This window comes from Symphalangus syndactylus, chromosome 18 (genome assembly GCF_028878055.3).
Source record: "Symphalangus syndactylus isolate Jambi chromosome 18, NHGRI_mSymSyn1-v2.1_pri, whole genome shotgun sequence".
Classification (NCBI taxonomy): domain Eukaryota; kingdom Metazoa; phylum Chordata; class Mammalia; order Primates; family Hylobatidae; genus Symphalangus; species Symphalangus syndactylus.
In genome coordinates, this window is record NC_072440.2 from 73,354,952 (window position 1) to 73,372,099 (window position 17,148).

Sequence of the window (17,148 nt, forward strand, 5' to 3'; positions counted from 1 at the left end):
CGCGGTGGCTCACGCTTGTAATCCCAGCACTTTGGGAGGCCGAGGCGGGCGGATCACGAGGTCAGGAGATCGAGACCACGGTGAAACCCCGTCTCTACTAAAAATACAAAAAAATTAGCCGGGTGTGGTGGCGGGCGCCTGTAGTCCCAGCTACTCGGAGAGGCTGAGGCAGGAGAATGGCGTGAACCCGGGAGGCGGAGCTTGCAGTGAGCCGAGATTGCGCCACTGCACTCCAGCCTGGGCGACAGAGCGAGACTCCGTCTCAAAAAAAAAAAAAAAAAAAAAAAAAAAAAAAAATACCAAAAACCAAAAACCAAAAAATCGTAAGTCATGACCCACTGGTGGATCTCGAAATTAATTAAGTCAGTACTCTGAGTAAATCAGAATTTTTCTTTGAGATGGAGTCTCGCTCTGTCGCCCAGGCTGGAGTGCAGTGGTGTGATCTTGGCTCACTGCAACCTTCGCCTCCTGGGATCAAGCAATTCTCCTGCCTCAGCCTCCCAAGTAGCTGTGACTACAGGCATATGCTGCCAGGCCCGGCTAATTTTTTGTATTTTAGTACAGACGGGGTTTCTCCACGTTGCCCAGGCTGGTCTCAAACTCCTGAGCTCTGGCAATCTGCCCACCTCGGCCTCCCAAAGTGCTGGGATTATAGGTGTGAGCCTCTGCGCCCGGCCGTAAATAAGGATTTAATAATGATGATGATAAAATAGAAGAGAAAATATCAAAGCACATCCTGGGTAGTAATAGTAAACTGTCTTGGCTGTGCGGTGGCTCATGCCTCTAATCCCAGCATTTTAGGAGGCCAAGGCAGGAGGACTGCTTGAGGCTAGGAGTTAAAATCAGCCTAGGCAATACAGTGAGACCCCATGCCTACAAAAAAAAAAAAAAAGAAAAGAAAAGAAAGAAAGAAAAAATTAGCAGGGTATGGTGGTGTGTGCCTGTAGTCCTAGCTACTCCAGAGGCTGAGGCGGGAGGATTGCTTGAGCCCAGGAGTTCAAGGCTGCAGTGAGCCATGGTACTGCAGCCTGGGTGACAGAGCAAGGCTCTAACTCTGAAAAACAAAATAAATACAATAAAATAAAATGGTCAAAATGGCCTGGTGCAGTGGCTGGTGCCTGCAATCAGAGCTACTTGAGAGGCTGAGGCAGGAGAATCACCGGAGCCCAGGAGGTCGAGGCACCACTGAACTCCAGCCTGGGTGACAGAGTGAGATCCTGTCTCTTTTTTTTTTTTTTTTTTGAGACGGAGTCTCGCTCTGTCGCCCAGGCTGGAGTGCAGTGGCGCACTCTCGGCTCACTGCAAGCTCCGCCTCCTGGGTTCACGCCATTCTCCTGCCTCAGCCTCTCTGAGTAGCTGGGACTACAGGCGCCCGCCACCACGTCCAGCTAATTTTTTGTATTTTTAGTAGAGACGGGGTTTCACCGTGGTCTCGATCTCCTGACCTCGTGATCCGCCCGCCTCGGCCTCCCAAAGTGCTGGGATTACAAGCGTGAGCCACCGCGCCCGGCCTGATCCTGTCTCTTTAAAAAAGAAAAAAAAAAAAAAGCAAACTGTCTCATGAAACTCTTGTTTCCATGTTGCGTGCTCTGCCAGGTTGTGATGTAATGTATTTCTTACTCTGGGTCACAGTCACAAAACCTTGAAATGTCACTCACTGGCTTGGCTCATGCGTCGTAAGCCTTTGTTCACCAACAGGGGGAAGTGAACCAGCACACAAGGCCCTTTGGGTCCTGCAGAGCTCACTGCCTTCCTCAGCTCCTGGCCCGAACTTCCGACCACACACTGGGGCCACACCCTCCGGGGGGCCCCACCCCAGCAGCTGCCCATGTTCACACCTCTTCAGTTATTTCAAATTCCCCCTCTCTTGGCCTGATGCCCAACACTTCCTTCACCCAAGGAGGTCCTGTTCAAATGTCACTTCTGGCTGGGCGCGGTGGCTCACGTCTGTAATCCCAGCACTTCGGGAGGCCCCGAGGCAGGCAGATCACCTGAAGTCAGGAGTTTGAGACCAGCCTGGCCAACAGGTGAAACCCCGTCTCCACTAAAAATACAAAAATTAGGCCGGGCGCGGTGGCTCAAGCCTGTAATCCCAGCACTTTGGGAGGCCGAGGCGGGCGGATCACGAGGTCAGGAGATCGAGACCATCCTGGCTAACACGGTGAAACCCTGTCTCTACTAAAAATACAAAAAATTAGCCGGGCGTGTTGGCGGGCGCCTGTAGTCCCAGCTCCTCGGGAGGCTGAGGCAGGAGAATGGCCTGAACCCGGGAGGCGGAGCTTGCAGTGAGCCGAGATCGCGCCACTGCACTCCAGCCTGGGTGACACAGCAAGACTCCGTCTCAAAAAAAAAAAAAAAAAAAAAAAAAAAAAAAAAAAAATACAAAAATTAGCCAGGTGTGGTGGTACATGCCTGTAGTCCCAGCTACTCGGGAGGCTGAGGCAGGAGAATTGCTTTAACCTGGGAAGCGGAGGTTGCAGTGAGCCAAGATTGAGCCACTGCACTGCAGCGTGGGAGACAGAGGTAGACTCTGTCTCAAAAAAAAAAAAGTCACTTCCTCTGCCAGTCATATCTTTGCCAACCCCGAGGCGCCAGGCAGGATGACCCCTTTACCCTCTGAATCAATTGGTCTGTATCAGGATCTGGCAGAGGGAGCAGAAGTTGGCCCCTCTGATTTAATGGATGAATCAAGAAAATGTGTGACTGAGCCATGGATTCATGGGGATGGGGTCCTGGAGCAGAGGCTTGCTATGCACCTACTAGGCGCTGTGTACCTCACAAGCCACTGGGGACATCAGACCACCAGAATAAGGCCACTTTCCCCAAGGAAAGTGGTCAAATGTGGGAGCCAGGTGTGCTAATCCCCACCCCAGGGTGATAACAGCCCCAATAAAGGCACATGCAAGGGGGACCTTCGGAGCTGATGGCACTGTACAGGCATCTAAGAGGCTGGTGACAGGGTCACCAAACAAAGGTCTAGAGCAGGGCTGAGTGAGGTAGGGGGGGTTCTTCCAGGCAAAAGGCAAAAACTCTCTTGGTACCGTGTAGGTCTTCCACAGCACATGCCACATTAAAAGAAACATTTGCCTGGCGAGTGGCTCGAATCTATAATTCCAGCACTTTGGGAGGCTGAGGCAGGTGGATCGCTTGAGCCAAAGAGTTTGAGATCAGCCTGGGCAACATGGCGAAACCCCGTCTCTACAAAAAATACAAAAATTAGCCAGGTGTGGTAACCCATGCCTGTGGTCCCAGCTACTCAGGAGGCTGAGGTGGGAGGATTGCTTAAGCCTGGGAGGTCAAGGCTGCAGTGAGCCATGATTGTGCCACCACACTCCAGCCTCAGTGACAGAGTGAGACCTTGTCTTGGAAAAAAAAGAGAGAGAAAGGAAAAATTTTATTTTACATTTATGTATTGAGGGCAGGGACCATGCCTGCTGGGCTGCTCACCACTGCTGAGCAGGATTCCTGGTGTGGCATCCCAACACAATAAATATTTACTGAATGTATACTCAGCAAACTGCAAAGGGTTCAGGCTGGCCTGAGAGTAAAGTGAAAGAAGGAAGTGGTAGAAGAGCCCAGAGGTCTGTGGCCCCAGAACCTGGAGGGCACCTGTGGGCTAGGTCTTTCTCCTGCAGGCATTGGGGAAAAGTCGGAGGGTTTATTTAATTAACTTATTAATTAATTAATTTATTTTTTGAGATGGAGTCTCACTCTGTCACCCAAGCTGGAGTGCAGTGGTGCAATCTCAGCTCACTGCGACCTCTGCCCACTGGGTTCAAACGATGCTCCTGCCTCCTGAGTAGCTGGGATTACAGGCATTCGCCACCACGCCCGGCTAATTTTTGTATTTTTAGTAGAGACGGGGTTTCACCAGGTTGGCCAAGCTGGTCTCGAACTCCTGACCTCAAGTGATCCGCCTGCCTCGGCCTCCCAAAGTCTTGGGATTACAGGTGTGAGCCACCGCGCCAGGCCGGTAGGAGGGTTTAAACAGGAAAGAGACAAGCAGTCAGATTCATAGTGTAGAAAATCCTCAGGTTCTGGTGTTCGGGTGGATGCCTGGGGTGGGCATCTGGAAATCAGGGGCAGGCGTTAGTAATAACCCAGGCGAGGAGACTTGAGTCTAGAGGCAGCCAAGTGGGGCCCTCTAGCGTGGAGGAATTCACATGCTGCAGGTGTGCGCCGCCGAGGCGGAGCCAGGCTCTGGAGCTGCCAGGGGCTCTGAAGCCTCCCTCTCAGATCTCTCCCCTTTTGGCCACAGATGGGAAGGAAAGAGGCACTCACCCGACCCAGCGTGGCAGTAGTGTCCAACCTGTCACTGTTGGGCGTGGTGGCGTGTACCTGTAGTCCCAGCTACTGAGGAGGCTGAGATGGCAGCAGCACTTGAGCCCAGGAGTTGGAGGCTGCAGTGAGCAGACAGCGCCACTGAATTCTAGCCTGGGTGACACAGCGAGACCCTGTCTCTGAAAAAAGAAAAGAAAAATTACAGGTTGGGCACAGTGGCTCACACCTGTAATCCCAGCACTTTGGGAGGCCAAGGAGGGTGGATCACGAGGTCAGGAGTTCAAGACCAGCCTGGCCAATATGGCGAAACCCCGTCTCTACTAAAAATACAAAACAGCCAGGCATGGTGGTGTGCGCCTGTAGTTCCAGCTACTTGGGAGGCTGAGGCAGGAGAATAGCTTGAACCCGGGAGGCGGAGGTTGCAGTGAGCCGAGATCATGCCACTGCACTCTGGCCTGGCAACAGAGCGTGACTCCGTCTCAAAAAAAAAAAAAAAAAAGAAGGAAAGAAGAATTACATAACAGTAAGCAACCTAGCTAGACTTGCACCAGGCCCTGCAGCTCTAAAGCACTGGCTTTTGCGGAGCGGCACTCACTCCGCATCGTGGCATAGGTAGATTTCTTTTCTAAAGGTGAGTTCAGTGCTGGGCACTTAGCAGGCGCCCCATGGGCTGCGCCGTCCTGGAGGAAGGCTGATTCCTCCCACCCCGACTCCTGGCTCGTGGGTGGGTAATCCAGCACATTCTCCCCACCCGGCAACCAAACTTTGTGGCCGAACAAGCCCTCCCCGGCTTGTTCCGCTGATCCCAGGCTCCTGCGCATCCGGACGCGATGAGGAGCAGGTGAGCGAGGCCAGGGTGTGTTCGAGGGGGTCGTGGGCGCCTGGGCTGCCTCCCCGCGGACGGCGGACTGGGCCGGGGTGGCACTTCCTGGCAGAGAGGCGCGGAGGGGCGTGGCTTTGGATAGGTGCCCCTGGCGGGCCGGCGGACGCAGGTGACGACAACCGCTCCATTAAGGGCGCGGCGGCGCGACGCTAGCCTTATATGGGCAGGCTCGGCGCGGGAGGGGCGGGGCGTTCCACCCAGCTGGCCCCGCACCGAGGCCCGGCCGAACCCCCGCGGGGGGAAACTTCTCTGCGAGGGTGGAGCCTCCCCAGCGGCATCCCCAGGTCCCGAGAGGGGTCCCTACCCAGGCTAAGACCCACGACGGGCTCCACCCTGCTGGGGCTCAACTTGCAGAAACCCTGGGGCCTGCCTTCCCCAGGGGTCTGCCTTCCTCAGGCCCTGCTAGGGCACTGACTCGGCTTGTGCTTTGGGGCGTTTTTTCCTTCACCCCACCTGGGCCGGAGGTCCTCGCTAGGTAGCCGAGGGAGGGTCCTTTAAGTGAGCTCACCTTGGAGCCCTCAGATAACCAAGCCTGCGCCTCCCGGCTACATGGCGAGGCTTCCCCCATTCGGTCAGCCCCAAGCAGGTGCCTTTCTCTAACTGGCACAAAGGAAGTCTCCTAGCCAGGCTGAGCCCAAGCCTCCGTAAACATGAGCCTTGGATCCATTGGAAGTGTTTGGCTAACTGGGCCCTTCTTGGCCAGACAAGACTTTAACCCTAAGAGGAAGCTGCCAGAGTGACGCAGCCCACCATATTCTCCCTCCAAGCTCTCTTCATAGCCTGGGTCCTTAAAAACCCAAATCTGTCCAATTGCTACTTGCCGTCCAGTCGTTGACAGTACTCCACTTCACAGCCTCCCCATCACCTGAGTGTCCTCCCTGGGCTCAGTGCACAGGGCTCTGTGAGCTTACAGTTCCCTGGTTGCCGTTCCGTGCCTCCCAACCCTGCAGCTGCTGCTCCCTTCTGGAAAGCCCCTTCCTTGCACACTCCCAGACACGTGCCCATCCTTCAAAGAGATACTTCTTAGTGTCTTCTTCCTGACATTTGTAGTGATCACTTAACCTTTCTGAGCATCAATTTCTTCATCTGCAAGACGGGGGTAAAATAATCCCCACCTCACTGTGTTATTGTGAGGATCAAATGAGTTAATGTTTGTAAAATGCCTGGCATATAGTAGCTGCTCATGAAAAACTCGTTGACCAAATTCCTCTTCCTGTGCTCTAATTGCTCATGTATGTGTTGTGAGTGCCATGACGGCTGGCCTCTTCCTTTTCCAGCTATGCATACCCAGTTCCTGGCACATATATAGATCTTGAACCAGTGTTTGTTGGCGAATGAATGAATTTCAGGCAGTAGGGGTCGGGGAGAGAAGAGACCCCTAACTGCGATGGTCATCAACCCTCACATCTGCCGGGATGTAGGGCATTCTAACTCTCCCTCAGTTGCCCAGAGCTTCATGGCAACCGGAAGGGACACAGGATGGATATGGACCCCATTTTCCAGATAAACCTATGAGTGATTAGAGGTGAAGTAACTTCCCCATGGTTACGCAATGAGTGGAAGAGTTGGCATCAGGGTGACCAATGTGTACTTCTTTTTTTCTTTTTTTTTGAGACGGAGTTTTGCTCTTGTCGCCCAGGCTGGAGTGCAATGGCGCGATCTCGGCTCACTGCAACCTCTACCTCCCAGGTTCAAGCAATTCTCCTGCATCAGCCTCCCAAGTAGCTGGGATTACAAGTGCCCACACGCCCGGCTAATTTTGTATTTTTAGTAGAGATGGGGTTTCTTTTTTTTTTTTTTTTTTTTTTTTTTTTTTTTTGAGACGGAGTCTCGCTCTGTCGCCCAGGCTGGAGTGCAGTGGCGCAATCTCGGCTCATTGCAAGCTCCGCCTCCCGGGTTCACGCCATTCTCCTGCCTCAGCCTCTCCGAGTAGCTGGGACTACAGGCGCCCGCCACCACGCCCGGCTAATGTTTTTGTATTTTTAGTAGAGACAGGGTTTCACCGTGGTTTCGATCTCCTGACCTCGTGATCCGCCCGCCTCAGCCTCCCAAAGTGCTGGGATTACAAGCGTGAGCCACCGCGCCCGGCGAGATGGGGTTTCTTCATGTTGGTCAGGCTGGACTCAAACTCCCAACCTCGGGTGATCTACCCGCCTCAGCCTCCCAAAGTGCTGGGATTACAGGCGTGAGCCACTGCGCCTGGCCCAATGTGTACTTTTTTTTTTTTTTTTTTTTTAAGCACTGAGAGTTCCATGTCCCAGGAATCTCTTTAGTCTCAGTCAGCCAGGATGGTTGGTCACCCAAGATCAAGTTCCAAAGGTTAGTCTCTGAGGACCACCACCTTCCAACCTCCCCTGCACCCATCCCATTATTCCCAAGTATTTTACTGAGTTCCTGAAGGGGACACAGTGCTCTCCAGCCCAGAAGGTCCAACAGATTTTAAAAAGTCACACCGTGATTCCCCAAAAAGTTACACTCACAGCACAGTAGGGATGGGAGACAAGGACATTAGAAGGGCATTGAGGCCAGGCGTGGTGGCTCACGCCTATAATTCCAGCACTTTGGGAGGCCGAGGCAGGTGGATCACTTGAGGTCAGGAGTTCGAGACCAGACTGGCCAACATGGTGAAACCCTGTCTCTACTAAAAATACAAAAATAAGCCGGGCATGGTGGTGCGCACCTGTAGCCCCAGCTACTTGGGAGGCTGAGGCAGGAGAATCGCTTGAATCTGGGAGGCAGATGTTGCAGTGAGCTGAGATCATGCCACTGCACTCCAGCCTGGGCGACAGAGGGAGACTCTGTCTCAAAAATGAAAAAAAAGAAGGCCCAGGTAGGAGTTTGCTTCACTTTGACGGGGACTCATGGGCCGCTCCTGCACCAGGCCCTGGGCCTGGGACCAGGAACTGAGAGAAGGCTGGCCCCCACCTCTGGGACTCCAGCCAGGTGGGAGAGACAGGTGTGTAGACACAACGCCAACAGTTTGTTTCCTCGACGGCTGGAGAAAGGAGTGATCGACCAGGGTTTCTGAAGAACCCCCTCCTGACGTGGCCACTCACCAGCTGACCTCAGGCCTGTCCCCTCCTTTGGCTGGGCCTGGACCTTCTCTGTCAACTCAGGCAGTTGGAGCCGGTCCCTGAGGGCCTTCCGCCCTGAAGTTCGTGACTTGAGGGGAGCCGAGTTCTGGGAAATGCATCCTCTGGAGAGGAGGCACCAGAGGCCGCGCATGCCTGAGTGAGTGTGGGGGCGCGCCCTGGCCTCAGTAGCCAAACACCAACTTCATCTTCCCAGGCTACCCTGGCCCGAGCAGCTCTGGCTCCTTCCCTGCCTGCCTCGTCCTCCCAGGCCACTGTCCAGGAAGCTGGCCTCTCTGCCTGTTCCCCACAGTCCCTGGGGGTGGGGCCAAAGTAGGGCAGAAAGGGCCTGGGCCTGGCCCAGCAGAGCCCCTGCCCCTCCTTCGGAGGCTCCTGTTCTTGTCGGCTGAGAGCTGCAGCCCTGTAGCCGTCCTGGCTGTGGCAAGTGCGGAGCAAACACTGTGCGTACTGGGCAGCCATTTCACAGTCATTCCCAGGCTGCATGGGGTCCCCAGTCGGGCAACTAAGTGCAGACGTGAAACAAAGAGCTTTCCAAGATCCAGAGATTTGACCCTTGGAAAAGAGACTCCCTAAGGGAACTGGTTCCTGTCAGTCCCCAACCACCACTTTGAGAAATAATTTTCTCTCCCTCAACCTCACTGCCAGCCTCAGTCAAGAGCAACCCGAGGACTGGTAGTGGGAGCTCAGGGCCACCTTGGGATTTTCTGCTCTCGCTAATGGCTGAACCCAGGCAAGGCCCCTGCCCTCTCTGGGCTTCCATTTCCCTCTCCTGCTCCCAACTTGCTAGCTTCCTTCCCCATCTCAACATCATAGGGACCCTTCGAGATGGGAACTACTAATAGGGGAAATCATATGGGAAACCAGGCCGGGCGCGGTGGCTCACACCTATAATCCCAGTTCTTTGGGAGGCCGAGGCGGGAGGATCACCTGAGGTCGGGAGTTCCAGACCAGCCTGACCAACATGGAGAAACCCCGTCTGTACTAAAAATACAATTAGTCGGGCATGGTGGTGGGCGCCTGTAATCCCAGCTACTCGCGAGGGTGAGGCAGGAGAATCACAGGCGGAGGTTGTGGTGAGCCAAGATCGCGCCATTGCACGCCAGACTGGGCAACAAGAGTGAAACTCCATCTCAAAAAAAAAAAAAAAAAAAAAATTATAGGAAAGCACTAATATGTCTGTTTCACAGGGGACAGAGGACACAGTAGCTCAGACACAAAGAGGTGCCCAAGGTCACACAGGAAGTGGCAGAGGTGCTGGGGTCCATCCAGGCCTCCCTGGGGAGAAGAGAGGCACAAGGTCTGACACAGAACAAGTCCTTGGTAAGGTTACACACGTCATTCATTCATCTTGCAGAATTCTGGGCTCCTCCTTTGTTTTTGTTTTTGTTTTTTTTTTAATTTTTGAGGTAGGGTCTTGCTCTGTCGCCCAGGCTGGGGTGCAGCAGTGCAATCATGACTCACTGCAGCCTTGACCTCCTGGGCTCAAGCAATCCTCCCGCCTTGGTCTCCAAAGTGCTGGGATTACAGGTGTGAGCCTCCATGCCCGGCCTGGGCCTGTGCTTTGTGGCTGGCCCCATGGGAAGGGTAAGGGCATGGAAGGGTGCTCAGGGAGGAGGTACACTAGGAATGGGCTTGGAGAGGGCTGTTGTCTTAGGATCCGAGTCTTCCTAAAGTGTAGTCCAGGATCCCAGGGGCTTTTAAAATGCACATTCTCAGCTCCCACCCCAGACCCAGAACCATAACCAGATCCTTGGTCGGGCATGGTGGCTCACGCCTGTAATCCCAGCATTTTGGGAGGCCGAGGCAGGTGGATCACCTGAGGTCAGGAGTTCAAGACCAGCCTGACCAACATGGTGAAACCCTGTCTCTACTAAAAATACAAAAATTAGCCGGGTGTGGTGGCAGGTGCCTGTAATCCCAGCTACTCAGGAGGCTGAGAGGCAGGGGAATCACTTGAACCTGGGAGGTGGAGGTTGCAGTGAGCTGAGATCATGCCACTGCACTCCAGCTTGGGTAACAGAGTGAGACTCCATCTCAAAAATAAAATGAAATAAAGAATGACCACATCCTTATAGGAACCATTATTTTGAACTCAGAATCTCAGAAAAACCAGGATTTGGGGCCTGGAACTTTCTTTGTTTTATTTTGTTTTTGTTTTTTTTTTTTTTTGGAGACGGAGTCTTGCTCTGTCGCCCAGGCTGGAGTGCAGTGGCGCGATCTAGGCTCACTGCAAGCTCTGCCTCCCGGGTTCATGCCATTCTCCTGCCTCAGCCTCCCGAGTAGCTGGGACTACAGGCACCTGCCACCATGCCCGGCTAATTTTTTGTATTTTTAGTAGAGACGGGGTTTCACCGTGTTAGCCAGGATGGTCTCGATCTCCTGACTTCATGATCTGCCCACCTCGGCCTCCTAAAGTGCTGGGATTACAGGTGTGAGCCACCACGCCTGGCTGGGGCCCGGAACTTTCTAAGGCAGAGGCTGCAGACACAAAGAGGAGGCTGGAGGTGGGGCAGCGCCGAGCCAAGTCTCAGGACATCCCTGCTGCCGAGCCTCCCCTCCCACAAAGTAAACCGGCAGGTGGGCAGTGCAGGCTGGGCCCAGCTCGGGTTTCACTCCTTCCCTGCTCCCGGGGACAATAAAATGCTCCCTTTGCCCTGGAAATCCCACTTGTATAAAATCCAAAAGAAGAAATAAGCTCTTGTGTTCAAACAGGTTTGTTCCAACCTCATTTATAATGGAAAATTAGAATGAAAAATTCCTCAGTATCCGACAATGGGGGAGAAGTTAACAGTGTGAATGGAGCTGAGTGACACGCAAAAGGGTATTTGTGGAGTGCAGGGAGCTCCTCCTGTGTGGGAGGGTGGAGAGGGCATGGGGAGAGGAGTAGCGACCCCAGAGTCAGATCGTCTAGGTTTAAATCCTGTCTGCTCCTTCCTAGCTGTGTGACCTTGGGTCATAACCCAAAGCCCTCTGTGCCTCCATGTCCCCCTCCATAAACTGGCACTGGGCTGGGCATGGCAGTTCATGCCTGTAATCCCAGCACTTTGGGATGCCAAGGCAGGTGGATCACCTGAGGTCAGGAGTTCGAGACCAGCCTGGCCAACATGGTGAAACCCCGTCTCTACTAAAAATACAAAAACTAGCCAGGTGTAGTGGCAGGTGCCTGTAGTCCCAGCTACTCAGGAGGCTGAGGCAGGGGAGTCGCTTGAACCCAGGAGGCAGAGGTTGCAGTGGGCCGAGATTGTGCCACTGTGCTCCAGCCTGGGCAACAGGCAACAGAGCGAGACTCCGTCTCAAAACAAAACAAAACAAAAAAAAGGAGAGAGAGACTTGGGGGATGTGTGTGCCCAGAGGAAAAACCATGTGAGGACCCAGCAAGAAGGTGGCCACCCGCAAGCCAAGCAGAGAGGCTTCAGGAGAAACCAACCCTGCCAGCACCTTGATTTTGGACTTCCAGCCCCAGAACTGTGAAAAAATAAACATCTGTTGTTTAAACCACCCAGTCTGTGATAATTTGTGATGGCTGACCTTGCAAACTAATACACATTACTAACACACAATAAGAGAAGCGTTTAATAGGGCACTTACCACATAATTGCATCATGTTCTGACATTACATTTATGATCTCATAACCATGAGGAGGGTCCTGTCCTCCCATTTCAGAGATGAAGGAAACAGAGGCTTGGCTAGTGACAGAGAGGGCTGTGATTGGAGCCAGGACTGTGTGATTCCAAGGCCCCACCAAAGCCTCCTCCTGGGAGGGACCATGGACTTTCCTGCCTCTGTGCCATGCATACGCTCTCCCCTCTGCCTGGAATACCCTTCCCACCGCTTGCCTCTCAGGACGAGTCCCATTCGATTCTTCAAAACTTTTCTTGGCCGGGCAAGGTGGCTCACACCTGTAATCCCAGCACTTTGGGAGGCCAAGGCGGGTGGATCACTTGAGGTTAGGAGTTTGAGACCAGCCTGGCCAACATGGTGAAACCCTGTCTCTACTAAAAATACAAAAATTAGCTGGGCCTTGTGGTAAGTGCCTGCAATCCCAGCTATTCAGGAGGCTGAGGCAGGAGAATTGCTTGAACCTGGGAGGTGGAGGTTGCAGTGAGCCGAGATCACACCACTGCACTCCAGCCTATGCAACAGAGTTAGACTGTCTTAAAACAAAAACAAAAAATAACCCTTCTCAAGCATCACCTCCTTCCCATGCTTTACCCGACAGCCTCCTTTTGCAGAAGTGCTGCTTTTCAGGGCTTGCGGCCAGTCTGTACTCTATCACCATGGTGGGAAATGTCATCTCTCCTATAGCATTTAGACTTTAGATTGTGTCCATGTGTTTGCTGTGAACTCCTGGAAGGCAGGGGCTATGTCTTGCTCTAGTTCCTATCACCCAGCAGGCCCAGAGGGGCCCCGCACAGACGCTTGTTGGCTGAGGTTGTCAGTTTGGCCTGGAGAGAGTATTCCCACCTTAGGAGTGGATCATGAGGAAATGGAATCTCCTGCCTCCTTGTGGGGTGGGGGTTGGGGGAGATGGATAAAAGAGAGAGGCCCCGCCTAGCGCAGTGGCTCATGCCCGTAATCCCAGCACTTTGGGAGGCCAAGGTAGGTGAATCACCTGAGGTCAGGAGTTCGAGACCAGCCTGGCCAACATGGTGAAACCCCATCTCTACTAAAAATACAAAAATTAGGTGGGCTTGGTGGCAGGTGCCTGTAATCCCAACTACTCGGGAGGCTGAGGCTGGAGAATCGCTTGAATCCAGGAGGTGGAGCTTGCAGTGAGCCAAGATTGTGCCACTGCACTCCAGCCTGGGGGAAAAGAGCAAAATTCCATCTAAAAAAAAAAAAAGCAGATCAAGGTCCCTACTCTGGGCATGAGAGGAAGGATCCTCTGACCCTCCTGGGAGCAGCAGTGTGGCAGAGGAGGAGGAGCAGGGCATGGGGTCAGCCACCCTCAGCCCATTTCCCAGGGTGTGGAGTTAGGCACGGTCACTACCTCTCTGGGCCTCTGTCTCCACATGTATGAAGTGGAATCAGTCCCTCCTTCCACAGTTGTTAGGTCGAAGAAGGCACCTCTGGTGGTGTGGGCACAGAGGCTGGACACTGGATGGCTTCTTTGCTGGGACGCTGAGGTAGGGGGCAGACCAGAGACAGACAGCTACTTGCCTAAGCTTGCCCAGCAAGCTGGCTGAAGGTGCAGAACTGGCTTGTCCTCCAGTCGGTAATTAACAGCTGTGTAGCAGGGGTGTTCTTGCTCCCAGGAGACGCTCCGTTGGCCGCCACAGAGGTATGCGTGAGAGTGCGCTCAGAAGTGGCTGGGAGGCATGGAGAATAGAGGAGCAGGTTCAGGGTGAATTCCAGTGGGCATTCTCCAAGGGTGAGGTCACTGCCTCCAACTCCCTAGGGCTGCCTGAGACACAGGCACCACCGAGCCAGCTCCAGAGCGGGAGGAGGTGGTGGCAGGGACCAGGGCCAGGGCACAGGGCTGAATGTAAGGCCCTCAGCCTGGTACAGCGACAGGCCCCTCCCATGGTGCTGGGGTCCTTATCTTGGGAAGCCTGGTGTTTCCTGTTTAAGATGTGGCTGGGGGTAGGGGAAAGGAGAAAGCCACACAGCTAACACTTCTGGAGCTTCCAATGGGTGCCAGCGTGCTTCCACCTGCTGAGCCGTGACCTCATTTGCAGGGACTGTCATGAGTCCCAACTTGGAGATGGTGCAACTGGGGCTCAAAATGGTGAAAAACCTCGTCCCAAAAGGAAAGCAGTATAGCTAATGAGCAAGAACAAAGAGAATTTGAAATTAAAGACATTGGGGTTCATTCTTTTCCCCTTTTTTAAAATTTATTTTTGGGTCGGGCATGGTGGCTCACGCCTATAATCCCAGCACTTTGGCATGCTGAGGCGGGTGGATCATTTGAGGTCAGGAGTTTGAGACCAGCCTGGCCAACATGGTGAAACTCCGTTTCCACTAAAAATACAAAAATTAGCCAGGCATGGTGGCAAATGCCTGTAATCCCAGCTACTTGGGAGGCTGAGGCACGATTGTTGCTTGAACCCAGGAGGCAAAGGAGGTTGCAGTGAGCAGAGATCATGCCATTCCACTCCAGCCTGGGCAACAGAGCAAGATTCCATCTCAAAAACAATAAAATAAATAAATAAAATTTATTTTTTATTTTTTTATTTTTTAGAACAAGATCTCACTCTGTCACCCAGGCTGGAGTGCAGTGGTGAGATCACAGCTCACTGTAGCCTCAAACTCCTGGGCTCAAGCGATCCTCCCACCTCACCCTCCCAAGTAGCTGGGACTACAGGCGCACACCACCATGTCAGGGTAATTTTTTTTTTTAATTTTTTGTAAAGACAGGGTCTTGCTATGTTGCCCAGGTTGGTCCCGAACTCCTAGGCTCAAGCAATCCTCCTGCCTTGGCCTCCCAAAGTGCTGGGATTACAGGTGTGAGCCATTGTGTCCAGCCACGTCGGAGTTCAAATCTGAGCTCTGAACTCCATTCATGCCAAGTAACTGAAGCCCTCCAAGCCTCAGTTTCCTTGTCTGTAAAATGGCGGTAACAATGGTCCCTGTCTTTGGGGTTGCAGTGGAGACTCAGTGAGAGGATTCGTGTAGCACACACTCAGTAAGTGCCAGCTATCACTGCCAGCCTATTTCACCATCGTGAACACAGAGCCTCAGAATGGAGAAGCAGCTTGCCCAAGGTCGCACAACTTGCAGGTGGCACAGGCAGGATCTGAATCCAGATCAGATTCTTCCCACCCTACTTCTATCACCGTGGAAGGGCCGGGGGGGCCCTGCTGCCAGGAGGTGGCTGGAAAGGGAGGTTCCTTGGAACAACCAGCAGCCCAGGCTTCCTGCAGAGCCGGGGACCCCAGCCCTGGCCAGGGTAAGGGTCACGCCTGAAGCTGGTGTTCCAGGCATCGGAGAGGAACTGCGGCTGCAGGCCTGGCAGCCTTACTGTCGCCAGCATCCTGCTCTCCATGGACTCGGCCCCAACATTGTTTTCGGGGCCCTTCCCTGCCCAGAGCCCACACATTCGGGATTTCCGCAGCTTGGCCAGAACTACCTTCGCTTCCTGGAGCAGCTTTCCCCAGGCGGCTGGGGTGGGGGTTGAGCTGGCCCTGGGCCCTGGCAGGGGCAGGCACTGCTCGGAAGGTAGTGGCAGCAGTGCCGTCAACATCCTCTTGACCTGACAGGTCCTTACCCGAGTTCTCCCTCCTCAGAAACACAGCGACCCTCCTCACTCCCTACTCCTGAGGCCAGGGTAGAAAAGGCCCTGCCTCGCCAGGCGCGGTGGCTCACGCTTGTAATCCCAGCACTTTGGGAGGCCGAGGCGGGCGGATCACGAGGTCAAGAGATCGAGACCACAGTGAAACCCCGTCTCTACTAAAAATACAAAAAATTAGCCGGGCGTGGTGGCGGGCGCCTGTAGTCCCAGCTACTCAGAGAGGCTGAGGCAGGAGAATGGCGTGAACCCGGGAGGCGGAGCTTGCAGTGAGCCGAGATTGCGCCACTGCACTCCAGCCTGGGTTGACAGAGCGAGACTCCATCTCAAAAAAAAAAAAAAAAAAAAAGAAAAGGCCCTGCCTCATTTCCACTTTAGGGTAGGCTGGAGTCAGAGCATGGGTTAAAATCCTAGCCCTACTACAAAGGTGCTGTGACCTGGGCAAGCCTCCCCTTCCCTCTGCCTCACAAGGGATGCTGGGTAGCCTGAGGTGCCTTACGCTGCCCTGACATCAGCTCAGGGATGACCGGAGCCCTGTGCTCTGAGGTCTCTGGGCATAAGCTCCTCGAGGACAGGGTCAGTTTCCCTCCCGTGTTCTGCAAAATTATTTATTTTTTATGTTTTATTATTATTATTATTTTTGAGATGGAGTCTCGCTCTGTTGCCCAGACTACAGTGCAAAGGTGTGTTCTCGGCTCACCGCAACCTCTGCATCCCGGGTTCAAGCGATTCTCCTGCCTCAGCCTCTCGAGTAGCTGCAATTACAAACGTGCACTGCCATGCCTGGCAAATATTTGTATTTTTAGTAGAAACGGGGTTTCGCCGTGTTGGCCAGGCTGGTCTCGAACTCCTGACCTCAGGTGATCCGCCCGCCACGGCCTCCCAAAGTGCTGGGATTACAGGCGTGAGCCACCGTGCCCAGCTCCATGTTCTGTATATTTAGAAGGAACCTGTGTTAGTGGCCACCAAACGCTCACTCTGAGCCATGCTGGCGCTGCCTGCAGGTGAGCGTGCCTGCCCAGAGTGGTGTCTCAGTTGCCTCACTGCCCACCCTGGCGCTCCGTCTCCTCTGTGGGCTGGCACCTGCTCCCTGGTAGGGCGCAGCTGAGGGGCACAAGGGAGCACAGAAGTCAAGCAGCCAGCCCAGCAAACTCGAGCTTCCCTCCCTGCCGCCTCTCTGCAGGCAACCACGCGCACTCGGTGTCAAGAAAAAATATACAGGGGCCATATCCCGGGTTGTCTTCAGGCTTGGGAAGCCTGCGACTTTGTCCCCTTTCCCCGGCTTCCCAACCTGGTGGCCAAAGGCTTCCAGCAGGTGTCTGCCAACCCCATCCACAGTCATGGGGCCCAACGTGGCACCCAAAGATTGACCGTGGGCTGACAGCCCAGAGCCAGCGGCATCCCCAGTGAGGTCAGTGTCCTGGAATTGGTCAAACAGGATCACCCGGAGGATTCTATGAGCACAGCCAGCATGACTCATGGCCATGATCAGCCTCATGGGCAGAGGCTGCCAACCTGGGATGGCCACAGCCACCGGCTCACCTTGCAGGGCAACACACCTTTTAAGGAGAAGGAGCTGGAGCAGCGCCAGGGTCCTGCCTCTGGCCAAGGCCTCTGCCACACTTCTCCACACCCACCTGGGCAGAGAGGCCAGACCCCCACT